Source organism: Cebus imitator, unplaced genomic scaffold (genome assembly GCF_001604975.1).
Source record: "Cebus imitator isolate Cc_AM_T3 unplaced genomic scaffold, Cebus_imitator-1.0 Scaffold335, whole genome shotgun sequence".
Taxonomy (NCBI): domain Eukaryota; kingdom Metazoa; phylum Chordata; class Mammalia; order Primates; family Cebidae; genus Cebus; species Cebus imitator.
Genome location: NW_016107650.1, coordinates 1214514 through 1227914, shown reverse-complemented (window position 1 = coordinate 1227914; position 13401 = coordinate 1214514). Strand labels below are relative to the sequence as shown.

The window sequence follows — 13401 nt, the reverse complement described above, 5'->3', positions numbered from 1 at the left end:
TCGTCTGGAGATGAGAAGACTAGATTGTTCAAGTATTTTTAAAGGACTTCCTGGCCAGGTGCGGTGGCTCACACCTATAATCCCAGCACTTTGGGAGGCCGAGGCAGGTGGATCACGAGGTCAAGAGATAGAGACCATCCTGGTCAACAAGGTGAAAACCCGTCTCTATTAAAAATACAAAAATTAGCTGGGCATGGTGGTGCGTGCCTGTAGTCCCAGCTACTCGAGAGGCTGAGGCAGGAGAATTGCTTGAACCCGGGAGGCGGAGGTTGCGGTGAGCCGAGATCATGCCATTGCACTCCAGCCTGGGCAACAACAGCGAAACTCCGAGGTACACAATCTGCTAGCAGTTTAGCGTCAGTCTTTGTCTTATGAACACTGCTCACCCCAGGTTTTATGTAGTGTGGACCTTCCGCCTCACTTGTAACCCTATTGTAAGCATCTTAAAAGACTGTCTTATTCCGTTTCATCTCCTTATATGTTTCAAAATTGTTAAATCAAATTCGTGGTTTGAGCCTTTTATTTGGCTGGTGAGGCTCTCTGTTCGGTGACCTCTGGGATGGCTTGTCTGGCAGAGTATACTTAGAGGTTTCTGTTGCATCAAGGTAATTTTCCACAGGGCACCACCAGTCAGTCAGACATCAAACCTCTTTCCACCCTAGACTCAATTGATAGAACCCTATGCAATGTGTATCATTACCTCTATTTGATGGAAACAGACTTGCTGGCATGTAAGTCACATAGCTGGTAAGGGGCAGGGCCAGGACTTGACCACGGTCTTTGGACCACACTCTTTTCACCAAGCCACACCTGTCCATATGGCTGTGCCAGCCAGCCAGGATTCTTGCTCAGTCACCAGAGAGTTGGGCATTCAAGACTCCACTATCAGCCAGTCATATTCTAGAAAATTCTCCTCTATCCTGAGCTGAAATTTGCTTCTTTGTAAATTTGACCTGTTGATTCTACTTCTATCCTCTAAAGCAAGCTCCTCCAGCCCATAGCTGCAGGCCACGTACTGGCCCAGGGGGACTTGGAATGCAGCACAACACAAATTTGTCAATTTTTTAAAAACACTGTGAGGATTTTTGCAATTTTTTTTTTTTTTTTTTAGCTCATCAGCTATCATTAGTGTTAGTGTATTTCATGTGTGGCCCAAGACAATTCTTCTTCCTCCAGTGTGGCCCAGGGAGGCCAAAAGATTGGGCGCCTCTGCTCTAAAGGAATACCTGGAAGTCCTTTTTTTTTTTTTTTTTTTTTTTTTTTTTGAGACGGAGTTTCGCTGTTGTTGCCCAGACTGGAGTGCAATGGCACGATCTCTAAATAGAAGATTCTGAACTCCAAACTGGTAATGCTGATCATAATTAATAAACGCGGCCTATACTGCCTTGTTATCAACAGATAACAATCCTGCTTTTCCCTCATATTGATCTCAGGGGTCTTGCTACAAACTGCAGCTCTGAAATTGTTTTAGAAGAAGCATCAAACAATCTCACTAACTGATGATTAACCTGTCAGACTCTACTCAAAGACAGAATTGGGATTTTCAAGACTCTTTCAGTTCAGAAGTAGACTTCATGAAAGTAGAGCTTAACTGAAGATCAAGAAAGTAATAACTAATATAACCTAGGACTAAAATAACTGACCATACTGTGGTTAATGTTCTATTGTGAATAGCTTCTTTATTATTATTTATTTATTTATTTTGAGACAGAGTCTCTGTCACCCAGGCTGGAGTGCAATGGTGCAGTCTCGGCTCACTGCAACATCTGCCTCCCAGGTTAAAGCAATTCTCCTGCCTCCGCCTCCCAAGTAGCTGGGAATACAGGTGCCTGCCACCACACCTCACTGATTTTTATTTTTTTAGTAGAGACAGGGTTTTGCCGTGTTGGCCAGGGTGGTCTGCAACTCCTGACCTCAGGTAATCTGTCCGCCTCAGCCTGCCAAAGTGCTGGGATTACAGGCATGAGACACCATGCCCAGCTATTGTGAATCGCTTCTTAATCTCTCTTTATCTTTTGGTTGAACACCCTTCCAGTTGGTATCTTGTTCCAACTGACCCATTCGATTTCAGATACATACCTTATAAAAGATGTGATAAACTGTCAAACTCAAAGAATAATGATTATGTAGAAAACACATATATTGGCTTGACCTTCCTCCCCGTCCCCCCCCCCCCCCCCCCCCCCCCCGCCGACCTGACATCTGGTCTTTTGTGTGTGTGTGTGTCTTGAACTTCTCTTTTCTCTATCATGCCTTGTCCTTGCCATGTTTATGTTATAATCATCCAGAACAGGGGTTGGTTAGCTTGTGTCTTCCTTTGGTAAACAAAGTTTTATTGCCCATTCATTTACATATTATCTGGCAGCAGAACTGAGTAGTTGCAGCAGAGACTATATGGACCCAAAACTGAAAATATTTACGATCGGCCCTTTTACAGAAAACGTTTGGCAGTGTCTAATCTAGATTTTAACGGTGTATTGCTAATTTTAAATCTATACCATATTTAGACAAGCCAACTAGTTTTTCCTCTACACTGATTCTCAAACCCTGCATCTTCATCTTTCTTGAATTCATTATTTTGTTGAAGTTTATGCTGCCATCATTCTTTCAAAAAGATTCTGTTGGTGATACGTATCTGCTGAGTTTTTAATCTAAAAAATCATGTTATTTAATTTCTAGGATCATTGTTTGCTTATTTGCATGATTGTGGCATCTTAAATCTCTGAGAAAAATTGTTACATTTGTAATACTTATATTTTTATTTATACTAATTGTACTTTTCTTAAAATGATAAGATTTATAAAATAAAAAAGATATATATTGATTTTACTCTTAGAATAGCAGGTAAACACTATGCAAAGTGCATTTAGTAAGTTTTGTTATGTTTTGTTTTCTTCTTTTTTTTTTGAGATGGAGTCTCGCCATGTCATCCAGGCTAGAATGCAGTGGCGCAATCTCGGCTCACTGCAACCTCCGCCTCCCAGGTTTAAGCGATTCTCCTGCCTCAGCCTCCTGAGCAGTTGCATCTGCAAGCATGTGCCGCCACGCCCAGCTAATTTTTTGTATTTTTAGTAGAGATGGGATTTCACCATGATGGCCAGGATGGTCTCAATCTCTTGACCTCATGATCCACCCGCCTCGGCCTCCCAAAGGTTTGGGATTACAGACCAGAGCCACCGCGCCCTTCCAAGTTTCTTTACCTTTTGTTGTGATGTAGTTATTTGCATAGGTTTGTGTTTTGTTTTGTTTTTTTTTGAGACGGAGTTTCGCTCTTGTTACCCAGGCTAGAGTCCTCCTGAGTAGCTGGGATTACAGGCACGCGCCACCATGCCCAGCTAATTTTTTGTATTTTTAGTAGAGACGGGGTTTCACCATGTTGACCAGGATGGTCTCGATCTCTTGACCTCGTGATCCACCCGCCTCGGCCTCCCAAAGTGCTGGGATTACAGGCTTGAGCCACCGCGCCCGGCCTGCATAGGTTTAATATTGAATACGTTTTGCTGTGTCAATGTAAATAAAACAGGCCAAATGCAGCAAAACATAATATATGAAAAATTGAATCCTCACTCTCAGTTCCTGGATATTTTCTCAAATGGAAGAGTTGGCTTATCCAAAATGATGTTTGTAGTCATATTGTAACATGTGCTTTTAGGCAATAATGTCTCAATGTGCTGAAAAGATAAAGGTCTTAGTTTCTCGGCGTGTCAAAGGACAAGACCAGATCAACTTTAGTAGGTGGGTATTTGCCAAACTATCACTGATAATGCTTCTAACGATGCACAAAAGATAAACAGCAAATAAGAACTCAGTACCAAAAGAGGATCTCTGACATTGCAGACAATTAGAGCTGGTGACAAAGATGTTATACCTGGACTCTCGGAGCTTCATATGGCCTCATGATCTCCAGAAGCCACAACCATGAGTCATACCCTGGGGCTTCTGAGAAAACAGATTGATTGGACTTATGAGTGAATAGTTTAAACGCCGCAGTTTCGATATTGTTTACTATGATGGTGATGATTTATAGTTTAAACTTTTCTGTATGATGTATTAGAATAAGAGAATCGAATACTCTAAGGGTGACTCATAGTATGCATTTGTTGCATTGTTTGAGAATATTCAGCTATGCTGTAGAAGGAAAAAAAATGGGATATGTCATAAGCTCATAAGATGTATTCAGCAGTTAGTAGAGCATGCGCATGTTAAATATAGATAGAAAAGAATGAATGGGCCAGGAGAGTCCTAATATTTATGAGATCATAAATATACACGAGGCACTTGGGCACTACATGTACATCAGACATATGAGTCATATGTATTACATACATTAAGTATTACATACATTAAGTATGTAATAAAATCCAAATACTCAGGAGACATAAAATATGCATGTGTACTCCACGTTCATAAGACTTCAGTTTGGCCGGTCATTGGTGGTACCTACCATGACCCACATGTTCTCTGCCCAAAACACACATAAAACCCATGGCTGTTCAGTAGTCTAATCAATGAGCTACGAGTGTGACCAGCATACACGGCTCTGTTCCTGTGTCCTTCTGACAAGCATGTGTCATTAGCCTGGGCACCTTCTGCTGGTAGAACCCTGGCTCGAACCTCAGGTAGGTCTGGTCTTCAGAACCACAGCTTCAGTGCTGGAGGCTGATGCAGCTGAGAGAGAGGACATAAACTTTGTACACCCTAGGATTCAGATAATATTATCCTTGTACTCCACTTGCTCTTGATCTTACGTTGCTTTACCAAATCTCTTCTTGCTATGTATTTTAAATTGTTTTAATAACCTATGTCATTTGAGGATTTTAATTTAGTCTGTGAGCCATTCTGTTGTGTGACTTCTTGGGCAGCTTGTCTGGAAGTATAGTAGGAGGTACATTGCAACAAGGTAATTTCCCACGAGACACGGAATACAGAGTTCCGGAAACCTCAACCAGTGAGTTACTAGGATTATGTCCCCCTGCTAGGTGATCAAGGGACATCTATGCACAGTGGCTGAAAGCCATTCATATTTGTGGAATTTCATAATCAAACCTCCCTGGGCCCCAGTGCGCTGGGCCTCTTGGAGCCCTGAGAAGTCCTCTGCTTAGATTGGGTGGCCCCCAGGACTGGCTAAGTGGCCTTCATATCTCCCAGACCCATATCCAAACCTCAGCCTGAATGGTTTTAATGAAGCCCTCAAAGGAAAAAAAGAACAGCAACCTGGAGACAGCTGGCCAAGGGGAGAGTTAGGGGAGTTGGTCTAACCCGCTTACTCCAGAACTTCTGAGGGAAGTTAACTCCATCCAGCCCCACATCCCTCTTCTTGTACCTGATTTCTGGGATAAGAGAGAGTTCCACAGAGAGAATTCTCGTGGACTCAGAGTTTCAATTCATTTTGCATCCACTATGACATTTTAAAAGCTCTGGCTCTTGGCACCAAAGCCCTAGGGGGCAAGGCAGGGAGCCTGACACTCCTCCTGGTGGCCAGAGTGTTGTATTAACAGGATTTTGCTAAGAATCGGTGCACTGAGTTAGGAAAGCAATTGATAACGGTGTTTTCTGAAGAGCTCTGCACAAAACAAGGTAGTATAGGAGGAGATCCTTTCTGTGGAGGCCAGTTGGCCTGAGTGACCTCCACAGTCCGTTCTAAATCTTAGCTCTCATGAAATTTTCATAACTTGTCTTATCATGCACATTACAGGTACTCCCCATTTTACATGGTTCCAATATGCACAAATTTGTTCCTCTAGCTGATAAACAACTTCAGCAAAGTTGCAGAATACAAAATCAGTGCCCAAAAGTCACTAGCATTCCTATACACCAGCAACAGCTAAACCAAGAACCAAATCAGAAAGGCAATCACAGTCACAATTGCCACAAAAAGAATAAAATACCTAGGAATACAGCTGAGCAGGCAGGTGAAAGATGTCTACGATGAGAATTACAAAACACTGCTCAAAGAAGTCAGAGAAGACGCAAATGGTAAAACATCTCATGCTCATGGATAGGAAGAATCAGTATCATTAAAAGGACCATATTGCTCAAAGCAATTTATAAATTCAATGCTATTCCTATCACACTGCCAAAGACATTCTTCACAGAACTAGAAACAACTATTTTTATTTATTTATTATTTATTTATTTATTTTTAAAGACGGGGTTTCACCACGTTGGTCAGGCTGGTCTTGAACTCCCGACCTCGGGTGATTCACCCGCCTTGGCCTCCAAAGTGCTTGGATTACAGGCGTGAGCCACCACGCCCAGCCGAAACAACTGTTTTAAAATTTATACAGAACTGAAAAAGAGCCCAAATAGACAAGGTAATCCTAAGCAAAAAGAACAAAGCTGGAGGCATCACACTACCAGACTTCAAACTATACTACAAGGCTACAGCAACCCAAACAGCATGGTACTGGTACCAATCTGGATTTACATGTAAAACCTCATGATTTTAAAAGAATGACAGCAATTCAAGCTTAAATATCCTATGAGCCAAGCAAACAAAGTGCCACCAGGGAAAGGTCTTTATTGCAAAACACCTGCAATAAGGACATCTTTGCATGGAAGACACATTTATTTGTTGCTTGTGTTTCTGTCAGGTCACTGGTAATATTTCTTATGGCATTTCTAATTGTGTTTATTTGATCTTCTCTGTTTTCTTTATTAGCCTACCTAGTGGCCTATTTTATTAATTTTTTTTCAAAAAACCACCTCCTAGATTCATTGATCTTTTGAATGGTTTTCACATCTCAGTTTCCTTTAGTTCAGCTCTGATTTTTGTTATTTCTAGTCTTCTGCTAGCTTTGAGGTTGATTTGTTCTTGCTTCTCTAATTCTTTCAATTGTGAAGTTAGATTGCTAATTTCAGATCTTTCTAATTTTTTGATGTGGGCATTTAGTGTTGTGAATTTCCCTCTCAACACTGCCTTAGCTGTGTCCCAGAGATTCTGGTATAGTATATCTTTGTTCTCATTATTTTTGAAGAATTTCTTGATTTCTGCTTTAATTTCATTATTTATCCAAAAGTCATTCAGGAGCATCTTGTTTAATTTCCATGTTTAATTGCATGATTTTGAGCAATTTTTACAGCCTTGACTTCTGTTTTTATTGTTCGGTGGTCTGAGGGTGTGTTTGGTATGATTTTGATTCTTTTACATTTGTTGAGAATTGTTTTGTGAATAGTTGTGGTCAATTTTAAAGTATGTGCCATGTGGCGGTGAGAAGAATGTATATTCTGTTGTTCTGTGTGGAGAGTTCTGTAAAGGTTTATCAGGTCCATTTAGTACTATGCTGCCTCTGCGTCCTCAGTGTCTTTGCTAATTTTCTGCCTTGATGATCTAATAGTGTTGGTAGAGTGTTGAAGTCTCCCACTATTATTGTCAGGGAGTCTATGTCTCTTTGCAGGTCTCTAAGAACTTGTTTTATCAATCTGGGTGTTCCTGTGTTGAGTGCAGACATTAAATATATCCTAAATGGATAGTTAGACCTTCTTGTTGAATTGAACTCCTTACCATATATAATGCCCTTGTCTTTTTTTTTTTTTCTATCTTCATTTGAAATACGTTTTGTCTGAAATTAGGGTTGCAACCTCTGCTTTTTTTCCTGTTTCCATTTGCTTGGTAGATTTTCCTCCATCCCTTTATTTTAAGCCTATGAGTGTCACTGCATGTGAGATGGCTCTCTTGAAGACAGTGTACTACTGGGTCTTGCCTTTTTATCCAGCTTGCCACTCCATGCCTTTTAAGTGGGGCATTTAGCCCAATAACTTGGTTTTCATGGAATAAGTTATGGGGGGGGATGTGTGTGCATGTACATGTGCACATGCTTACTTTCAGTAATTCAAGATGTATCCTTCACCAGAGGTCTTCAAACTGAGACCTGAGGGCCAAATTCAGTCTGCCAACTGTTTGTTTGTTGTAAGTAAAGTTATATTGGAAAAGGGTCATGTCCCTTTGTTAATGTATTGTCTATGGCTGCATTCACATTACAATGGCAGAGTTGAACAGTGACACAATTTGTGTATCCCCCAAAGATGACAATATTTACTATCTGACTCTTTGAGAGCAATTCTGCTAATGCCTGCTTTAAATTTTGATTTAGTATCATTTTAAAAATCTCATTAAATTTCGAGACTGTTTGATCAATTAAGTTGTAGTGGAGCCCAAGAGTTGATTCTTGAGTTAACTGGTACCTAACATTTCATTCAGAGTGCATTCCTTTGGCTAACTGTATTGTTCTTTGTTAAATGTAAGCTCCCAGACAAACGTATGACACGTAATTTCTGAGGTACAGTAATTGGGAAACAAGTAATTTCCAAAGTGTAGGTTTTTCCAGGTGATGGGAATAAGAGGATGTGAGGAACTGGACTCTGAGGAGGATACACCAAGCAGATAGGTTAAAGAAATATAAAGGGGAGGTTAAGGAAAGAGAAGACTCAGCTTCTATTTTGTGAATTAGTGAAAGTCTGGCCCAACACAAATCAAAGAAAGTACAGGTCAGCAAATACCATTTCACGGTCTGATGACTTTGCTCTGAAGCATCTTAGGGTACATCACAATATAGAACCTTGTTTCCATCAGAAACACCATGGGATAAGCCATGAGGAAACTGGGCTGTTGAAGCCATTTGCAGGTCCCGTGGTGCTGAGACGATTTCTGATCTGCGGTAATGACGCTCATCACCACTGCTGCTCCCTAGCCCACTTTTGCTTTTTCTACCTTTATTCTCACCTGCAGAAGAGGAAAGAACAAAAAACGTAAAGGATGTGGGGGAAGACGTTGGGGCACTTATGAGAGCAGTGGGACATGGATTGGGATGTCAGCGGCCACCATAAGGCAAAGTTTTGAGTTTGGAAACCGTGGGTGGAACACTGCTCCCTGGCTCCCTGGACCCGTGCTGATGACTGAGCACCACGACACCTCACATACCGGAAACATACTCCAAGGATCCCAGGCTGGTCTACGCTTGCCCCATCTCTACTTGAGCTTAAAGCTTTATCTTAAAATGAGGATTATCTCTGTCTCTCTCTTCTTGGATGTACAGTGAACCCTGACAGCCAATTGAGCTCACATTTTGTTTAGACATTTTACTGTGATAACAGCTGGTGCTGCCCCCGGTGCCTGTGGCCACCCATCCTCTCTGCCACGCAGAACTTGGTTGCTGAGGCCACTAGGGGATACACGAAATCCAAGGGAGCCATCTGGTTCAGAGGAAGAGGGGCTGGGAACTAGGCCTGAGCTACCCGTTTGGAGGCTTTTTCTTTCCTCTGCATTATTTTCACTTCTTATGAGGGTTTTGCACTGGAGAGCAGGATCGCAGCCTTAACAGGCTCCCTGGCTCTGCTGTTTGCTTTCCATCTAAAGGGGCCCTCAGTCTGGGAGTGCACAGAGATCTTCCCTGGGGTGGAAGTGGCTGTGGAGGAGGGCGAGGCTCTGGCAGTGGGAGCTGCTGGAGGGGGGAAGAATTGTCTCAAAGGGTCCATCAGGATAGAAGAGAAATGGTCCCAGAGGAAAGCCACTTGGTTGGATCAAGTGTGCTATCCCAGGGCGCCATCGCTGGGGGAGGGGAGTAGGGGCAAGCGGCCATGGGGAGGGAGGACTCTGGACAGCCAGGCCTTGCCTGGGAAGCTGCCAGTCCCCGCAGCTCAGTCCAGCCTTTGTCCACAGCTTGTCATCCTCTAGATGTGTGCCATAGGAGCATCAGGGAAGTGAACTTGGGATGAACGTGGCAGGGCTGCAGTCTTGCACAACTCCACAAAGCTCTGCTCACAGAGAATACAACATGCAAAGCATCTCTTGTATGTGCTCAAGTAATTCTTTATTTCGTGAACCATTTTTATAAAGTTCATAGTAATCCCCCAAGGGATATTTTTGGTGACTATAAATACAGATGTTTCTATGAAGATCTAATCTAACATCCCAAATCTACCCCCAAATCTGCAACTAGGGTGATATTTTTAACCTAGGAAATCGGATTCCTTCATTTCCATGCTTAAAGCCTTTCAGTGTTTCTTCATTGCCCCTAGACAAAGTGCGAACTGCTTATCATTTTTCATGTGGCCTTTCACCACCTGGATTCTACATATTTTTCAGGTCTCATCTATAAACTGTGGGCAAATAAATACAATAAACAAAATATTGAAAAAATCAGATAAAGGGCCAGGCATGGTGGCTCACGCCTGTAATTCCAGCACTTTGGGAGGCCGAGGCGGGCAGATCACGAGGTCAAGGGATCGAGACCATCCTGGTCAACATGGTGAAACCCTGTCTCTACTAAAAATACAAAATTAGCTGAGTGTGGTGGTGTGTGTGTGTAATCCCAGCTACTGGAGAGGCTGAGGCAGGAGAATCGTTTGAACCTGGGAGGTGGAGGCTGCAGTGAGCCAAGATGGTGCCATTGCAATCCAGCCTGGTGACAGAGTGAGACTCCGTTTAAAAAAAAAAATTAGATAAACACAGGCTGCTGTTAATTGTTTTCTGACCCTGGATTACTGCACAACAGGAATTGATGAATGCATTGTTCAATTGTAGCCCTCAAGTGTGCAGAGGACGTGGGGATCACCGTGAGCTTACCTCCTCATATCACTTCTCTGTTTGATCATCTCTGGCTGCCTCTTGTCTGCACCTTTCCGACCCCTGAGCATGTGGCTCTTCATGGATGGCCTCATGCTCTCAAGCCTGCTGTTCCCCTTTCCATTCTCTCCTGCCACAGTTTCTGCTCTTTTTTTTTTTTAACACCAGCCAATCCAACTGTGTCCAGCCACGCTGATGTACCAATCAACAGTGTTTACCTTCAACACCCAGCTGAGAGGCTTTTCTGGGAGCCTCTTCCCCAACTCCCACAAGCCCCTGGGAAAAGTAAGTCACTTCCTTTAGTGTGACACTTCCTCTGCGTGACTCAGGTACTTTGCACTGGCTTCTATTACCGCATTTATTGTAATGCTCATAGTTGACTTCTGCACTGCACTAGGAGGTCCGTAGAAGGCAGAGCCCTTAAACTTTGCAATTTTGTTTTCCTAGCACATAGCATAATGGACAACTCACAGGCAGTAATTAGTGACATTTTGTGAGTCTAACTTGTCTTGGAATGGGCTTTCCTTAGCTGCGATCACATGTATGCTCAAGCAGTTGGCTGCAGTTGTTACTGTTCACTCTCACAGTTTCAGTGTGAACTGCTAACTAGTGAGGATGGATTCCAGTAATTTTCAACCTTGTCTGCTCATTGGGCTCACCTGCAGAGCTTTTAAAATGCCCAATATGCAGGCCATAGCACACAACAATGAAATCAGAATCTCTGCTGGTGGGACGCTGGCATTTGTGTTTTAAGAACTCCCCAGGCGATTCTAATATACAGTTAAGCCCGAGAACCACAAGTTTAAGTGTTCCAGGGTAATTTAAAAAACATTTTCCTGCATGCTCTCTATGTAGTAAACACTGTATTAGGCATTTGGAGGGAGGAGGGTGGGAAGGTAGTGTTTGGCCCAGAGAAAGGAAGAGCTTCCGAATTTCTCTATTAGACATAGTGCTTGCTTTCAGGAAACTGCATGAGCAATAGCAAACGGTGATGGTCTCTAAATTGTATGGTTTAAATCAGGGTTTCCCAACAGTGGCATTCTGGGTTAGGTAATTCCGGATGATGGGAGGCTGTGCTTTGCATCCTAGTATCTTTTGAAGCACCTCTGGCCTCCACCCACTAGGTGCCAGTAACAAGCAAAAGCACTCCTCTCTTCCCACTGCCACAGTGTGTAACGAGAAATTTCCAGCATGTCCAAATGTTCCTTGTGAGAAAAGTCATCTGTTGAAAACCACTGAGATCTCAGTGTAGCATCTTTTCCAAGACCCCCAGGTGAGCTGTATGTGCATTAAAGTCTCAGTAACACGCTGGTTTCAAGCAGTGGCTCCAAAAGCGAGGCCTGTGGCCAGCATCAGCATCATCTTGTTGGAACTTGTTGGAAATACATTCTCAGGCCCCACCCCAGACATACTGAAACCGTAACTTTGCTTTAGCAAGTCCTCTGGGTTATTCTCACACTTAGAAGTTTCAGGGCCCCTGACTAAAGGGGAAATGGAGATGGATGCATTGGAGCAATCAAACAATTCTTAGGAATAGAGCTGGATTTGGGCCTTGAGATGGAATAGGCAGTGGGGAGGGTATTCCAGGTGCAGAGAACAGCATGAGAGGATTTTCAGATGTAAATGAGCCCACACTCTCAAACTGCCAAGCCTTTCTTTTTCTCCTTTTTTTCCCCTTAACTTCCTCAATCTGTTTGTTTTCTTGTGTTTTGGGTAGAAAACGGTCTCCTCTGCAATTTATACTCCATGATGTGTTCATCAGCTTGCTCAAGTAATTCTTTGAGAATCTCAACTAAATGATCATTTGCAAAAACACAGGAGTGTGTTTTTGAGAAGTTGTACATAATCAAATTTACCATCAGACATATGTACAAATTAGTACATATTTACAAATGTTTCTTGTTTACAGGGATTTTATCTTGTGAACCATTTTTATAAAGTTAATAGCAATCCCCCAAGGAATATTTTTGGTGACTATAAATACAGATGTTTGTATGAAAAATCTGGCATCCCAAATCTACCCTCCAATCTGCAACTAGAGTGATATTTCTAACCCAGAAAATCTGATTTCTTGATTTCCATGCTCAAAGCCTTTCCATGATTCTTCATTGCCCCTAGGATTCTATGTATTTCTTCTCTATGGACTATGGGCAAAAAAATCTACGATAAACAAAATATCAAAAAATTAGGGCCTGTCGTGGTGACGCATGCTTGTAATCCCAGCAAAATCCGATTTGGGGTCTTTTGGGAAAGGTTTGAGGGGGTACAGGGCGGCCTCCCCAGGCCATCCATTGTCCACCAAGAGCTCCTGCTCATCTGGCCCTGGAGCGGGGCTTCCCTGAGATCAGCCCCGGGGTCCTGGGCGACAGGCGTCATGCCAGGCCTGGGGCAGGGTTGACACAAGGGACAGGGACTGGGAGGTGCTCGGACAGCCTTGTCCTCAGCAACTAGACTGGCTCACAGGCAGAGAGAACATGGGCTGGACACCATGAGCCCCATGCATGGGGCCAGGTAGCTTTGAGGTCCGGGGACTATTTGCTGTTTTCTGTGAACCACTGGAGCACCGCCTCCTTGTTCTCCTTCACCCACTTTGGGAGGCTGAGCAGGTGGATCACGAGGTCAGGAGTTCAGGAACAGCTTGGTGAACATGATGAAACTCCATCTCTACTAAAAATATAAAAATTAGCCAGGCATGGCAGCATGTGTCTGTAGTTCCAACTATTTAGGAAGCTGAGGCAGGAGAATTGCTTCAACCTGGGAGGCAGAGGTTGCAGTGAGCTAAGATGGTGCCACTGCACTCCAGCCTGGGCAACAGAGCGAGACTCTGTCTCAAAAAA

The 13401-nt window shown here is 43.1% G+C and overlaps 1 protein-coding gene across 1 annotated transcript in view; it reads right to left on the bottom strand.

Annotated features, from left to right (window-relative positions):
* The window catches only part of RIPOR2 (RHO family interacting cell polarization regulator 2), a 234457-nt gene that overhangs the window by 178664 nt on the left and 42392 nt on the right, over positions 1–13401 (bottom strand). The window lies entirely within an intron of this gene.